The sequence below is a fragment of the Chionomys nivalis genome, chromosome 4 (assembly GCF_950005125.1).
Source record: "Chionomys nivalis chromosome 4, mChiNiv1.1, whole genome shotgun sequence".
Taxonomy (NCBI): Eukaryota; Metazoa; Chordata; class Mammalia; order Rodentia; family Cricetidae; genus Chionomys; species Chionomys nivalis.
The window spans coordinates 100,171,664-100,188,695 of NC_080089.1; the positions used below are offsets into that span (position 1 = coordinate 100,171,664).

The 17,032-nt window shown below is 43.4% G+C and overlaps 1 protein-coding gene across 4 annotated transcripts in view; it reads right to left on the reverse strand.

The window, feature by feature from the left end:
* Nucleotides 1-17,032, reverse strand: part of Tmem108 (transmembrane protein 108) — a 275,455-nt gene that overhangs the window by 201,852 nt on the left and 56,571 nt on the right. Inside the window, exon 1 of one of the 4 annotated variants that reach the window (XM_057766263.1) lies at nt 4,485-4,552. The exons of the other annotated variants lie outside the window; for them this stretch is intronic. The gene's annotated coding sequence lies outside the window, so the exon portion shown is untranslated. Of the gene's footprint in view, nt 1-4,484; nt 4,553-17,032 lie in introns of those variants that run through there. 4 annotated transcript variants of the gene reach the window in all.

Below are 17,032 nucleotides of genomic sequence, written 5' to 3' on the forward strand. Positions count from 1 at the left end.
TGGCCAAACAATATTGCAAATAATATAGTTTCTGTGTGTTTATTGTGGGACTGGGCAGGATGGAAACCTCCGACAACAAAACTTGGTACCAGTGGCCATACTTCTAAGGGAAAGTGACCCTCCCTCTTGCAGCTGCTAGTAATATCCAAACTTCCTCAGCCAGGGACAAGCACTCTGGAGCCCCTCCCCATTCCAGCTGTAAGCAACTGCAGCTGTTGAGTTCATACGTGCAATAATCATGCCATGTTCAGAGAAGAGCATGTCACGGCAGTCCTCATTCTATGGCTCTTACAGCCCATCTTGAGATAGGTTCTCAGTCTGTAGTTCTGGCTGACTTGGAACATACAGTGATCCTCCTGCCTCAGCCTCTCACGTGCTAGGACTATATGTATGAACTACTAAACTTGAGTTACTACCAAGGATCTTAAAAGTCAGTAAAGAACTAACCCTTTTCTTTTTGAGGCACCTACAGGCCTTTATGCTGTAGAAGCAACTGAGCTGAATTACTGACCACTTAAGGAAGGGAATGTCTCAAAAAACCTCTAGGTTTTAAAGATTTGACCTCACAATACAAGCAGGTGAAATGAAAGTTGTACAGACAGAACAGGGAATCAGTGAACTATCTGGATACTGTTCTTCCATACGAACTCAGTCCAGGATTTTCAGGCTTCATTTGATGTGACCAAAAGATGACAGGGTCACCCAGCCCAAATCTCTTATTTTACTGGTGAGAAATGAGGCCTGGGGCAGTTGGCCAGCTTTCCTGCTGTCATGTATGCCTCTTGTGGTGGGCGGACTTGGGACTGGCTTCTAAAGTTTTCAGGCTGTCTCTTGGTCTACCTCCCACTGGTCTCAGCCTTCTGATGGTAATGAGAACCGGGTACAACATGTATTCCTATTCTGATAACTTCAAAGGTCTCAACCGGTCCCAAACTTATCTCCTAGTTTCGAAGCTAGTTTCCTTGCCAAGGGAGGACTGGTTATTGTCTTGGACAAGAGCCCACCCTGAAGCCAAGGCCTTTGCTCTCTAGACCTGAAGAAGCACTGTCAATGATTTTTCACTTGAAACATTCTAAGACACATAAGATGACTTTTATTAACACTCTGATGGATGCTGTCCCTGGCAAGTGGCCATCCCCCAATGAGAAATAACAGGCTTCTGTCTTCTATAGCCTGCTGATGAGCAGGGTCACTATTATATTCTATGACAAATGGGTGAGAGCCAAGCAAAATACATGTCAAAAATCCTGTAAAGGCTGCAGGCTCAGTCAGTACTTACCCACCCAACAGGAGTAAGCACTTCGTATTTCTTCCTTTCTAGGGACCAACGACAGTCTTTACATTTTGGACTGTTTGATTGTAGACTGACTATGTTGAATAACTTCGATCTATCCAAAGCAAGGTCCGTAGGCCTATGTACCATACAAATACAAGGCAAGGGATAGAGGGGGCAAACATTCTATCTTATTTAAGTCTATCTTACTTAAATTCACCTAAATCAACACACTGATGGTGACAGACATGACTTTAATTAGGCACCCCACCGGGATTTGAACAGTTGACTACTGCATGTATGTGAGATTGAAATGACCACCAGATGTGGGAACTGAAACAATGAGCAAGATAAAGGGGTTGCCCAACCAGGAAGCATACTGAGGTCATGGAAAGGAGGCAGCTGGAGCCAAGGGTAGGGGAGGCAACCCAAGGCTGGCACGCTTTTATCGGTAGTAAAGACAAAGAGATGGATTTGGGAATAAGGGTGGAGATAGTCGGGTCACAAGGCAGATAGCTCTGACAGGCCTGTTCTAACACAGCTTGATGGGAATTTCCTCTTAGGAGTGTGAACTCTATACACCCACGCCAGAAAGCAGGATTCTCCTTCTCCTAGATACCTGACATGGGTCTCCCAGTCCGAGCTGTAGGAATGAGGATGAGTGGAGAGCCCTCCTCTCGACTGACTTGGCGGCTCTTTAGTGTGACGATGGAGATTGCTTTCATGTTAAATGCCATGAAACTGAGTTATACTTAAAAGCTGAATTTAAGCAGGGCAGTGGTGGCGCGCGCCTTTAATCCCAGCACTCGGGAGGCAGAGGCAGATGGATTACTGTGAGTTCGAGGCCAACTTGGTCTAGAAGAGCTAGTTTCAGGACAGGCTTCAAAGTTACAGAGAAACCCTATCTTGGAAAAACAAATACAAAACAAAAACAAACAAACAACAACAAAGCTAAATTTAAGCTTAGAAATGGACTCTTTGGGGCTCATATTTGAGGTTCTTGTTACTTTTTAAAATTTTCTTGATTTTTATTGAGCTCTACATTTTTCTCTGCTTGTTACGTTTTTATTTGACAGCACTGCTCTGGGCTTTTGCTGCTCTAGATTTTCGTTGCATGTTCTAGATGCTATCGTTTCCACCATCCAAAGTCACCAGCACTCTGGCAGAATGCTTAGCTACCCCAGGCACTGGCTCTTCCAGGTTCCATGACCGCACATGGCAACTTTCACATCCACCCAGCGTCCTCACACCCTACGTGGTCTACGTGCAGCATGGTCACATGATCTACGTGTGCTGTGGCTGCGTAAGCCCCTGTGCACATGCGCTAAATAGCCTTTGAAAGCTGGACATGCCCGCTCCACCCTCCTCTTCCACCACATTTCAGACAGACCTGAGCATCCCCATCTCTTACCCTCACTTCTCTCTGTTAGTAAACTCTTAAAGTGGGTTCCGTTGTATGTCTTATGATCCGCCCTTGTGCCTGCTAATTTCACTAGGTTTTCACTGCTCTAGCTTTTAGGGGATGCTGATAGGAAAACCATTCTTTAAGAGATTACAACTGGTGTGTGTTTTGGCATCTTTTCAGAATCATACATGTCTACATCATCTGAGGAGCTCAGGGACAATCTTTCTTATTGGAAGACACTCGATCAGTAAATAAAAGTTTGGCAGTCAGTCTGCAAACGTGCCTCCAATTTGTGGGCTGGGATCAATCTGCCAGCTCTTAGTAATTCTGAAGTTGCAAAGACATTGCAGAGAAATTGACTCTGCCCCCAAACAACAGCGATGTCTGACCCCCTTAAGAATGTGTGCAACACTAGAAAGCAAATATTTGACAATAAATGTATTCTCCAGTTTTCTTTCACATGACCTATTCTTCCAATCAAAACCAACCAAACAAACAAACAACAAACACAAAAACAGGCCTTGTCCCACAGGCCTGTTATCAACTGGGAAGTTTAAGGCAGAAGGATATGAAGATAGCCTGGTCTTCAAAGTGAGTTCAAGACCAGCCCATACAACTTAGTAAGGTCATGTCTCAATAAATATATATCTTTAAATGTCTGGGAATACAGCCTTCATGGTAGAGTATTTGCCTAGACATATAAGGTCGTAGGTTCTATTTCCAGTGCTTCAAAAACACACACAGAAACATGATGACTCATACCAACCCTATCTCTTCATATTTTAAAGAGGAAATCACTTTAAATGCCCTCTGAACATCTGAAAATGAATCAAATACATGACAAACAATAACAAATTCATACATTCTTCCTATGTACAAGGAAAGCCTCATGTTAAAAAGAAACCTCCACTGAAGATTGTGAACCAAAAAACTGGAAGCCTCTGATACCAATCCTATCCGCAGACAGGGGAGTCACCAGCCAGCACTGTCTGCAGCCAGAGCAAAGCCACTAGCCAGCACTGTCTGCAGCCACAGGGAAGCCACTAGCCAGCACTATCTGCAGCCACAGGGAAGCCACTAGCCAGCACTGTCTGCAGCCCAGAGCTTCTGTGCCTCCCCCAACGAGTTGTATCTAAGTGAAAAGAGCATCCAAGCTCACACCTCCCACCTCTGAGCTGGAAACTGATTCATCTCAGAGACACCAACAAGCACATTCAACAGCTGCTAATGGCCATTATTTCTGCACACACCCCAAAGTTGTCCTCCCCCAAACTGCCATCCTGCGACAGGGTGCTTGACCCTAAAAGCCCCACCAGAGGGTTGTTCTAGGATTCCTACGGGGAACACAGTTTGACCAATCATGTTCCCCCGCCCTGAATCTGAATTGGATAAATACAGGATATTTCATTAATAACAAATCTTTAATTACCACCTTTGCTTCATGAACTAAAATGAAGACATGAGCTGGCATAATATTTACATAAATGCTAAATACCTACCTTCAGACTGAGCAGTCCTTCTCAGTGACTTGCGTTATTGTAAGTTCCTATCTATTTTAAATCTGTGTTTTTTTTCCCCCCAGATTCTAACTGGAATTTTCCCCGACTTAAGCCCAGATTGTAAATTCTCTCACAAACATCAGGTCTTCAGGGTAGTCTCAGAGATCACACTCCTCCCATTTTTGACTACACATAGCACCTGGGGCCTCGCCTGCCCAGGCCTTGCAGCTCATCACAGGATGCTCCGTCCTTACCCTTTTGCCCACCCTCACCCCTTCGGTTTTTGCTCCTTCCTCCCTGGGCTTACCTGGGCTCTACCACCCACCGTGGGTTTCCATTCCCGAGCAGAAAGAGCCATGAATGCTGCCGGCTTACTCTCCCCACTCTGTGGCCTTGTTCCAATCATGGAAACATTCCTATGGCAACCAACAAGCACCCCCATCTCGCTCCCCTTCCATGAAAGTTTTCCCTGTTTGCAAGGCAGGCATTTGGCAAGGACACGGAATTGCTTTAGCTTGCCTAGCAACTACTAGGTTGCTCCAGCCCTCTTAATGGGGATTGGCTTTTCCCCTCTTACCTTTTAACACACTCTCGGGAGCTTGCTGGCTCCTGAGAAAAGGAGAGTTATTAGTTAGGCCTCACTGGGCACTGGCCTGGCGAGCACACTGATGTTGGACAACCTGGAACCTTGCTATTGTCCCAAGGTAAAACGATATCCACAGGCTCAGGGCAATGTATGGAGCATGGACAACTCTAAGGTAGTCACAGGGACATTTCAATTCTTAAAGAACTCAAGAGCCTCTCCTCATTCTTCGCTAAACAAAGAGCCAAAATATCTAAAGTGACCTCCATTCAGAAAACCAGATTTATGGGCTGAGGAGCTGGTTCAGTTGGCAAAGTGTCTACCTTGCAACCACAAAGACCTGAGTTTGATCTCTAGAACTCACACAAAAAAGTCAGTCTTGGTAGCACACACCCAAAAATGGAGAGGCGGAGGCAGGAGGATATCTGGGGCTTGGTGGCCAGCCAAGCTAGCCAAATCATGAGCTCCAGATTTAAAAGAGGAAGAGGGAAAGACGGAGAGAGGAGACAGACAGACACACAACACACAGAGAAAGACTGAATAAAACAACAACAACAACAACACCACCAAGGTAGAGAACAACTGAGAAAGACACTTGAGGTGATTGATCCCTGGCCTCAATACTCACAAATCTAACAGGATTTATTTACCCATCATGTGTATATTTGGGGCCCTCCTGTTTTATTTAACAGGTAGCATGCAGGTATTTCAACAGGTTGTGCCTTATTCTCTTGGTTTATTTTGGTAACAGGAATGAACATAACCTCAAATGACGAATGCTGCTGTATTCATTTTTTTTTTTTTGCAGTAAATTCTAAAGATTCAACACACCGATAACCTAATTTTGGTATCCCAGGTGAAATACCTTCCGTCCTTCCGTGACAATCTCTGCAGGGTGAGAAGTTTAAAACAACGAATTAGTTCTTGGGGACACTCTGCCTGAACAATCCCACACATGCCTGGTGGCCTTTTAGGAAAGATGTCAACAGTGGGTGACTGTGAGTGTTTGCTTCTCACTGCAACACCAAGACCAGAGTGCAAGCCAGGTCCAGGAGGAAGATGGAAATCACTAGAAAAGCCTTTCTTCTGCAGCCAACTGCTCTTCACAAGAAAATCGGGGTAAGTGCCGCAGAAGGGGAGAGTGCCAAGTTAGGTAGGGAAGAAGCAGAACTGAGAGTGGGCATAGATAGACATCATCCATGTGGGCATGATTAGACTCCATCAATGTGGGCACGGGTGGACACCATCCATGTGGACATGGGTAACCACTGCCCATGTGTAATGAGACTGTGCCCTCCTTCCAGCAGAGAACCAAAGACCTATATCTTCTATCACTTCTAGAAAATTTTACTCTCGTGGCTTTTTAAAGGACAAGGACAGCATCTGGTCACTGTGTCCTAATCCAACAATGAGACACGGTACAATGTCTCATTGTAAATGTTCAATGAACAGTTACTGAAACAAATTTTAGACATGGCAGCTACCGAAGATGTGTACTGAAATTTGATCCTATCTTCACTATCAGATTCATAAGCTCAAATTGCTGTCATACTCATTGTTGACAAAGATACAGAGGAAAGGACTTTCCCATGCACCTTTCGTGGAAACATGAATTAGTATAATCATTTTGGAGGACAATTTGGCAGAATTAGAGAATGCTTGCTAAATTCACGCATTCTATTTTTAATCAGTGAATCTCTTACAGCATCTGATAGATAAGCCTACAAAAACAAAAGGATATTTCTAGGGAAGCTTGGTGGAAGTCTGGAACAGAATAAAACTAGAAAAATCTAAATGCCATTAAACTATAGCATATGAACACAACAGAATAGAAACAGTCGTTCAAAATGAGGTGAGTCTTTGCATACTGATGAGGGCCGACATCTAACATCTATTGCTGAGAATATATACTGCACAACAGAATCCATACATTTGCATAGGCACAGATGTGTTAAGTGTTTATGTTCACATGTGCACATGTATGTATGTGGTTGTACATTAATAGACTGTAGCTTAAAAGAGTAAAGGCTGCAGATTACTCCTGCAGATCAGGTGTCCTATGTTAGCTGTACAGGGGAGCTAATACCATGTGTGGTCCCAGCAGGAGGCAAGGACCAACATGGAAGCAGCAGCCTATATAGGCTGTTCTCAGAGCTTGTACTGTCAGTATGCTGGGCATTTTAAGATTTTAGACTTTTATTACAAATGAAAAATTGGATCACGGACACACAAATCAAAAATTATAGAAACGGCGACACACTGCAACACAGAGCAAATAAGCTAAAACCAGCGGCTTCCTAGTGGGAGAATCCTTTATTCAGGAGAGGAAGAGGCGGAGAAGTGACAGCTGATGCTAAGTAAGAAACAGAATCCCCAGAAGCACCATCAGCATCTGAAGAGAAGGAACCGGAAAGGGGATTCAAGAATTTTAAATGTTTAACCACAACCGCAACAACAGAAACTTACTGCTGAAAGTTTGTCTCCTGGGAGGGGGAGGTTTTACTTCATGGAGCGAGACAGCAGGAATTTCCCCTTAGCGATTGATAACTCAGTAACAAGAAAATAGAAACCATAGCATAACATTAATTCTTTCCAACTTCTAAAGGTTAGAGAGAACACTCCATTAAAAAAATTAAACTGCTGTAGTTCATTTCCATATCACTCTCAACTTCCCAACCATTCCTCTCAGTGTTATTTTCTTATAATTGATGCTCATAAACCTCCCGGAAAGCTCCTGACACTGCCACCTTAACTGTCTATTGTTCTCCTAGGGCCAGGAGAGCTCAGCAAGCCTGGCATAATGACTGCTGTGTTGGCTTTCGGTAGGGACAAGCGAAGTCGCCTGTCCAAAGAGGCGCTCTCTCCACTTTTATCACACCTAAAACAAGATGCTTCAGCGAGCATCTCCACAGCCTCCGAACATAAACTGCAAAGGACAAAAGACTGAATCAAGATGACATTTGTATGAGTTGACTCTTTGGTTAGAGACCCTCCAAAACTGCTAAGGATCGATTACAGACATTAACAAAGAAGAAGAGAATAAACTGAGCATTTGTTGCGGCTTGAATCTGAAGCCTCTTCAGTAGATTCCTGTTTTGAACATGCAGCTGCTGGTGTTTTCTTGGGAAGCTGTAGCAATGAGCACATCTGGCGGGAGACGGTCACTAGGAGTGGACCTTGGAAAGGTATCGTCCCAGCCCTCGGTTTCTGCCTCTTTCTCTGCCTCCTGGTCCACCATGATGTCAACAACCTCTTCCATGTATGGTCACCACCGTGACCTAAGCCGCTCCACCATGCTTCCACTGCGTGGTAGACTGAGTCTTGTAAACTGTGGGCCCAAACCAAACTTTCTGCCCTTAAAGTTGCCTCTGTCTGGTATTGTGTCCCAGGGGCATAAAAGTAACAAACACGGTGTTTGTTGGTATTTACCTGGAGTTAGCTTTCAAATACGATACACTGAAACACCCCTCAATAACTGCTCAATGTTCTTAAGATTCCAAATCTCCTATCAGTCGGAGGTCTGAGACCCTGGGTCAGATGAAGAGGAAAGTGGCAGCATGCTTCTGGACAAAGAGTGCCGGGTCAGGATTCAGAGTTTCTAGTCCAAAAGCTGTGAACAGCTGGGGACAGATATATTAGATCAAATGCAGCCATGCGGGTGTGGTCTGAAAGTTATAGAATGCCAAAAAGCTTTGCTGCGAAGATAAGCAACCGTTTTCCTTTTTGTAACAATGCCGAATGAGTGTATCTATGTGGCTCCGTTTCTTATCTATAAAATGGGACAAGCACTCACTTCATGGACAGAGGATGATGAGGACAGCACAGATAAAATGTTCTTAGGATAGTATCTGGCATATTGTGATATTCAAAACCATTAGCCATTTCCTTAGTCCAAAGCTACTGCATTCACCTAGTGCTGGAAAGACTCCAGATGGGAGAGAATTCACAACTGTCTATTGTAACATCACAAATACCCACAGCAGGATGCTGGAATAGGAACTCACACAGTTCACATCAGAACACACAGATGGATAACTGAATACAAGGGGCAGGAGGCTGACTCTGTCTCTCTTAAAGGTTGAATGTCTTATACCCTAAAAGGGAGATGTCCTGGGGCCAGGTCTTCCTTTCTTCTCTGTGGCTGGCTGCTTTGTGGTCAGTGATCCAACCCCAGACAGCTGAAGCTGGGTGAATGAACAATGGATATAATGAACACAGGCAATACCTCTCAACACAAACCCCTTGCAGTTTCCATCACAACACTGACTGACATTGATATTAAAAGGCAGTCCTTTGGTAGCACCATAGGAATCCAAAAAAGATATATTGGCACACATACATGCCTTGACTCAATAATTCATTCACTTGGTATTCACTATGGGTTATTCGTCTACAGAAGTTGTTTAGGAATAATAAGGCTTATTTCCTGCCATTAAAGAAATCTGACCAAGTTTTTTTTAAAAATGGGGGGTGGCCTCTGTTTCTCACTCAAGTCTAGATATTGTGAGGGATAACTAATTGTATTTCTCCATGTTGGGTTTCTTCCAGGCAATTCTGCTCTTCATCCAAATGTTTAAGTGCCAGGATGTGTTTATTCTAAAAGAAAAGATGGAGAAAAATGGAAAATCTCACTCAAAAGTATTTAATTGTATTTAACAGTATCTAAGAGATGTAGGGGAAATATAGTTAATGATGATTCTTTTAGCAAGTTCGTAAGTTTGAAAAGATGAGTGTGACAATACTGAATTATGGTGAGTCAAAGAAATAGATTTTTATTAGAGTAATTCAAATTAAGTGCTAATAAAATATTATCAAGTAGCATCCTCCAAAGTCTACCTTAATGGTGGGAATCACTCACAATCACTACATGGTTAGGATGCAGACACAAGAAAGGCTTTTAAAAGCGTATCTCCTTCTCAAGCAGGTTAATGTGTTTCTTAGCAAATGTGTTTACACTGGGAACTTGCGCTGTGGGTCCCCCTTCTTTGTAGACAAAATAAAGTCAAGTAGATTTACCCCAGAGGAAGTATTGAAGATCGCAAATGAATGAAGTCTAAATCAACTGTGTTTCTAAAGTGAGCAGGCTCTGTCAGATGGCTGGAGCCAACTGCATCTGGATGTTTGGGGAAATGAGTGTTTATCCTCCACACTATCACAAGAGCTTCTGTCTTTGCATACAGAGCAGGAGAGTGCTGCTGAATGAAGGCATATCACATGCTGAATGGGTCCCCGAGTGAGTGGGTGGGAGGGAGTGCCTGTCTCCCTTTCTCCCACTTTTTCTTTCCCTTCTTCTCTGATGTGGTAATCTCTGAGAACATTTCAAACTGGTGATCCTGAGAGAGATGACATCTAATGCCCCCAGTTCCCCCTCTCCAAATACACCTCAAAAATATTCTTTGTCAGCCTGTGTCCCACATCACATCTACATTTCCAAAGCCCTGAAGAGTCTGCAAAGAATACTGACAAATGTCACCTGGGTTGAGGACCACCCGTGACACAAAGCAGGTTAGTGTCTTCACATTAAAGTAAGAGAAGTAGTGGGGGATGGGGGAAAAGATGGCTCAGTCACTGAGATAGAACCAGAAATAGGCAGGCTTGGAAGAACAAAGGAAAGGTAGCTTATTATAGAGATAATTCAGAAATATTTTTGCAAACACAGAACTTAATACAAATCATAATTAACTTCAAAACACTGAATTTTCTCTTATTCTTCCCCTTGGAGAGAAGTTCTCACTTCAAGGCATATCAAGTCATGTTACAGTACTCTCCAACCTTTAAGTACTGAGCTAACAGGGGGAAAGCAGCGTTTTCCTCAGAGACATAGAAAAACAACAACCACCATCCCCGGTAAACTGTAGTATCGCTTTAGATCATGGCAAAATCTCTAGACCGGGAAGCATTACGGTGATTTTGACATCAGCATCTTCAGGTTGTGTTAGCTGGGTGTGGGAAACCACACAAACCTGAGCACTCAGCAGGAGGTCAGAGGCCACCTGAGCACCATGTGACTCCCTGTTCTGAGAAAACCTTTGTTGTTAGTGTTGAAACAAGGTCTTATGTATCCCACACTGACTTCAGACTGGCTTTGAATCCCTGGTCCTCCTGACTCTGTTTCTTGAGTGCTGAATAACTGGCATAAACAACCAAGCCTGGCTATCAGAGAGGGGGGCTTTGTGATGGCTTGAGAGAAAATGCCCCCAGAGGGTGAGGTGCTATTAGGAGGTGTGGCCTTGTTGGAGTAGGTGTGGTTTTGTTGGAGGAAGTGTGTCATTGTGGGGCCAGGCTTTGAGGTCTCATCTAGGCTCAAGCCACATCCAACGGTACAGACCATTTCCTGTTGCCTTTGAGTCAAGATGTAGGACTCTCAGCTACTTCTCCAGCACCATGTCTCTCTGCATGCCACCATGTCACACCCTGATGACAATGGATTAAACCTCTGAAAATGGAAGTCATCCCAATTAAATGTTTTTCCCTTATAAGAGTTCCTTTGGTCATGATGTCTCTTGACATCATAGAATAGAAATAGAAACCCTAACTAAAAAAGACTTTTAAAAATAAACTCAAAGAAAGGAGGGTTTTTTTCCTTATGTGTATCTGAGTGTTTATGTGTTTTGTATATATGTTCTGGTATGGATGTATGCATGTGTGTGGCATGTACAGGTTATGCAGGCCAGAGGTAATCATGGGTATTTTTCTTAATTGATCTCCATCTCATTTTTTGAGGCAGAGTCTCACCAAATCTGGAGCTTGTAAGTAAGTCTGGCTAGGCCGGGCTGCTCATGGATCTGTTTGACTGCCCCCCCCTCCCCACGCAGCACTGGGGTTACAGACATATGATACTTGCACTCAACTTTTTTTTTTTAACATGGGTGCTGAGGATCTGAACTCAGGTTCTTGTGCCCGCATATCAAGTGCTTTACTGACTAAACTGTTTCCTCAACCCAAAATTGGCATTTTAAAATAGTTTCTCCCAAGCATGGGGCTTTGCATATTTGAGAGTTGCAAACCACACACACATATGAATTACACCAAAGAACTGGTACTGTTGAAGAAGACACAGCCAGAGTGAGAACTTCAAAACATTTTGAGAATATGTCTTCTGGTGTGCCTGATTTTTTTTCTGTCAAATCTGGTGTATTAAACACAATGCCACAAATCTTTGTTTAGCCTATATTAGTTGTAAAGCATTAATGTCTCCTGACCTTTGAATATTTTGTACTTTGAATAAAATATAATAATTGAACCACCATCAAACAAAGAGAAACATAGACATATAGACACACACATACCACCCCATCCATAACCCTTAACAAATATATTGCAAGTCCACCAGTTGAGGAAAAAGTCATTATGAAGGACCTGCAATGTCAGCAGTAATTGCCATGGAAACAGCAGCCAATGGTACTGAGTAGTGCTTAGCTCCTGGTACAATGATGTGAACTCTTGATTCTCTGATGTGGGATTTCCCTCTGTATGCTGTGAATATCATTGGTTAATAAAGAAACTACTTTGAGCCTACAGCAGAGCAGGGCAGAAAAGAGCTAGGCAGGGTAGGGGAAACTAAACTGAATGCTGGGAGAAATAAGGGCAGAGTTGGAGAGGGGCCATGTAGCCCCACCAGAGACAGACACCAGTTGGAATCTTGCCGGTAAGCCACAGCCATGTGGCGGTGCTCAGATTACTAGAAATGGGTTAATTTAAGATGTAAGAGTTGGCTAATAAGAAGTTAGAGCTAATGGGTCATGCAGCGATTTAGACAGTTTCTGTGTGGAAGCCGGGACAAACAAGCTGCCTCCTACAAGTCTCCCTTAGGAGGTTTTGTTGGTTTGTACAAGGAACCTAGACTGTTTAGAGGTCTTTCATCAGGCATTTGAGGAATGCACAAGAGAAGAACATACTCCTTTCTAAGGACTGGTCAGAGCTCAGATGTAAAACAGCGAAGAAGAACGGTTCTGAACTGTTCCTGACTAACCCGTGCTTGAGCAAACAGTTACCAGAAACTGTTCTGGTACAGCCCATCAAAAGCCGTTAGGTCCACAAGCAATGGTTCCCTGGCATATCAGATCAAGTTTCAATATCACTGTCCAATTAGGGACCAACATCCACTTGATGCTACACATTTCTACTACTTGTGATGTGGTCTGTGGTTTTTATTTATTTATTTATGTAGAGAGTTTTTCTGTTTAACAGTCCTGGCTGCCCTTTCACTTTGGAGATAGGCTGGCCTCAAACTCCCAGAGATCCTCTACCCCGGAGTGCTAAGATTAACGGTGTATGCCACCACCACCCAGCTGGACTGATAGTTAATTTCCAGCACAGATAGTCAAATGAATACGACTAGAATTGAATATGAATACATGAAAACGCTGGGTTTCTCCTCGTACTTAATGCTATCCACCTCCCATCTGACATTAAGAGCATCTGGTAGAAGGTTTCAACTTATGGTGGACCCATGTCAGGTTAGGAGTTGTCTGATTTGATGGCACAGTGTCTACCCTAAGGGGAGAAGGCATCCCAGAGATGCTTCAGTCTGTCTTTAAGGGCCAGGGTGTGTTAGGGGCTGAAGACCTCTGGCCCCCTGACTTTCTTTGTCTGCCTCAGACCCTTTGCCTGCTGGAGTGAATTGATCAAAACAACTTGTTTATCTGTGCCTTCAGCTGCTTTGAGTACAAGACCCTGATGATGGCAGGGGAGTGGGCTCTGGTGAGGCCTGCAGCTGAAAGATCCCGAGAGCTGGGGCGTGGCTATCAGTTATGGATCCCTATGTAAGCTTCCCTGGAGCAAATAAAGTTGGCATTCTTGGCATTGTTGTATCAAGGATGACCTGTGCCCCCGTGTCTCTGTCTGTGTGTGTGTGTTTTTAAGTCTCCAGCCTGGTTCCTGGCTCGTGTACCGACGTGTAGTGGCATGGGCATTACAAGGGTGCAGAAAGAATACATGTAGTATGACCTTCAACAATTTATGTCAGTAAGTGCAAATGTGTACACACATCTGCATAAATTCATTTACATAAATACATATGCACAAATGACACATATAAAACACTAGAATAGCATGCCAAAGCCATCAATAAAGTCAGTGGAATTATGTATAATTTTTATTCTGACATTTTCTCATTTTTCTTCTCAGGACTCTGAGTTTATCATATAACACATTATCCTTAATGGTTCTGGCAAGACCCTTTCTTGCCTTATTCATTTATTGTCCTACTTTTTATCTGTATGCTCCTTCAAATCCCTCACAGACCCCTAGTCAAGCATCCTATCTTTAATAAGTATATCTTCTGCATGGGCACTTAAATATTATTTTGTGTGCATGTCCCGAACTTGAGCAAAACAGGCCTTTGCTGTATGGTATTGTTTTTCTTGCTTTTCTCACCTGTCACTATACCTCTGAGATCTGTCCATAAATATTCATCTAATAAGTTCTTTCTCGATGGCACTAAAGTTACCTGCAAACACCTCATTGCCACAGCAGCCCCGTGCAAACATTTTATTTTCTATTACCCTCTCATTTCTTCCTCCTTCTCATTCATCTCTAAGAGTGTCACTTGGGAGGTCAGGGGCATCTGACTAGCCCTGATGTTTGTAGGTAGTGCCATGTAATAATAGCATACGAAATTAGGTGGGGCCCTAGAAACACTTGATAGAATTTAACTCTCCAATATACTATACAAATAATATGTCATTATGATTTAATTTGTATTCCTCTCATTGCTGGTGAAATGGCTTATCCTTCCCGATGACCGCTATTTATGTTTTCTTTTTGAGGCAGGGTTTCACCATGCAGCCCAGGCTCTCAAGCTCACCATTCTCTTGCCTCAGCTTCCTGAATGCTGGGATTGCAGGTGTGTGTGTGTGTGTGTGTGTGTGTGTGTGTGTGTGTGTGCGCGCGCGCCATGTCTGGCTGTTGATAGCCTTTTGAGTTTTCTCCTCTGTAGACTGCCAATTCAAATCCTTTGCCTAAATTTTCTACAAATAGCCTGCATTGCTTTAAAAATAGTCCCCTACCCCATATGAAATCAGATGAATAAGACAGGCAATGAAGAAAACCCACACTTGAGAACAGATGGGAGTGCATGGATCTTCTGAAAATGGCAGGGACTCGACAGTGAACTTGACAAGTGCATGGTGACAACATCAGGGGCAGTAACTGATGATGTCATAGGAAGGGTACATAGTCTGTGTGCACCAAACACCTCTTTCCTCCCCCTTCTAAGAGTTTCATTTACAAAAATCTAACTGTGAGAAAGGAAAAGTGTGTTATTTTTATTCTCCTCTAACAGACGGCAAGCTGTTGGGAGGAGGATCTGTTTAGGGAGAGAGGTGGGACTAAGCCTTGTGCCTTTGGCTCCTCTCTTTTTTCCTACCAGGAGAGCAAGCTTGGAAGAGAAGACCCAGGGCTCTGCACCTCAGCATCCCAACTTAGCTATTCGTTCTTCCAAAATGAAAGGTCAACCTCTTTGAACCTCAGTCCCCCTATCAAGTGGGGGAACCAATGACAACAACTTCCTCAGAGACTGCATTATATGAGTCCTCGTGAGCCATGCGAACAGTGCCTGGCACCTAGGTTGCACTCTCTGAGTTTTGGCTGTGCACCACCACATCCAACAATGCTACAATTTCTCATTTTATTCGATCACCCAGCAGCCACATGTGTCTGTTTGCAACCCCAATGTACACATGAGAATCCAGTCATTGTCTCTAATGGGAAGACGACACTCTGGGTCTAATTCAATCTACAGGAAATAGTCAGGGGCTCCCTTCTAGCACCAAAATTATAGGGACACCTTTCTACAGCTGGATTTTTCTTCTTTTTCTTCAGGTTGATCTGAAAAGCTAAAACTCCAGAAAGCCCCAGATTTAACAGGGATGCACTCCAATGCGCACGATCTGCTCACAGACATCCAGCAGCCATGTCCTGAAGTCATCAAAGGCAACCTGAAGGCCACCTATCTCTGCATGTCCCCAACAGTACCCCACTAACAAATGAACATACATACATGTACTTCACCAAATAACAGAAGCAATTCAACCTCTTCTTGGACCATCAATCAATTAGAATCTTTGGGCAGAAAATAACAGACATCAAGGACTGGTGTGGAGGCCCAAAAATGTGAGCCTACTTCCACCATGACCAAAGGTCAGAGAGTTAAAACTTTCCTCTAGTCCTTCAAGGTTATTGTCTGTTTCTACCTCAAACAAAGGTCCCACCCTAGATTTAGAACAGATAGTTCTACTCTCTCAAGGTTATTGTAACAGGTGTGGCTAATGGCCAGACATTGTATTTCAGGAATAGAGAAGTAAATCTCTTTCTACTCCAAACAAAAGTCTAAGGATCCAACTAAGTTCCTACTCCCTAAAGGAGATAACAATGGATTCCACCCAGGGAGTAATTTGTCTACAGAATGTTTGGGTCTAGGGTGTGAGCGTGACTTGTCTTGTTCTAGCAACAAAACATTTACCTAAGAATGTAGCCTGCAACCTTCAACTGGTCTGTTCATTTCCTTGTGTCATGTTAATGCAGTTTTTTTCTTACCTTTTGGGGTCAGGGTATTTTAAGCAATTGAAAATTAAACCCAGGCTATTTCAATATTCACTGGAACTCCCTCTCAATACTATCCTATGCTTCTGTTTTATTTTATCTTATTTGCATCTTTGTATTTTTAATTACTTTTCTGATCCCCATACCCCTACCCTGGCAAGTGGTATTTTTGTCAAGGCTGGTCCCTGACAGACCGGGCCCCAATGAGGTTCTCAGCTCAAGAGCAGGGCTGACATGGAGTTATCTTTACAAGTCCATGAGAAGACACAGGAGACTTTTGTGGGGCTGAAAAGGGACTTTTATGAGACATTTATTATAAATTTGTTTAAAGCCATCCTTACATGACTCCTTATATCACAGAGAGCCATTATGTATTTTTTTTAAAGATGAGGGCAAATTGATTGGTAAAGCCAATTTTGTTATAATGCATACATTGGAAAGATAAATTTGTATTTGTGCAAATGCCAAATCAAGGACAAGAGTAATAAAAATTGTGTTTGAGCCATTTAATCTGTGACCACAGAGAAGCACATCTGCTAGATTCAAGCACAAGCACACAACCCGAGACGAGGTCTCCTGCTGTAGCCAGTGTCGACTTCACAATATTCCTACCTCCATCTAAATGCTGGGATCACAAGTGCCCGTCTCTAACACCCACCCTAGCTCACCAGCCTGTGAGTCCCCAACCTGCTCTTGCTGTTACAATTGCCCTTCTAAAGTCAAACAAC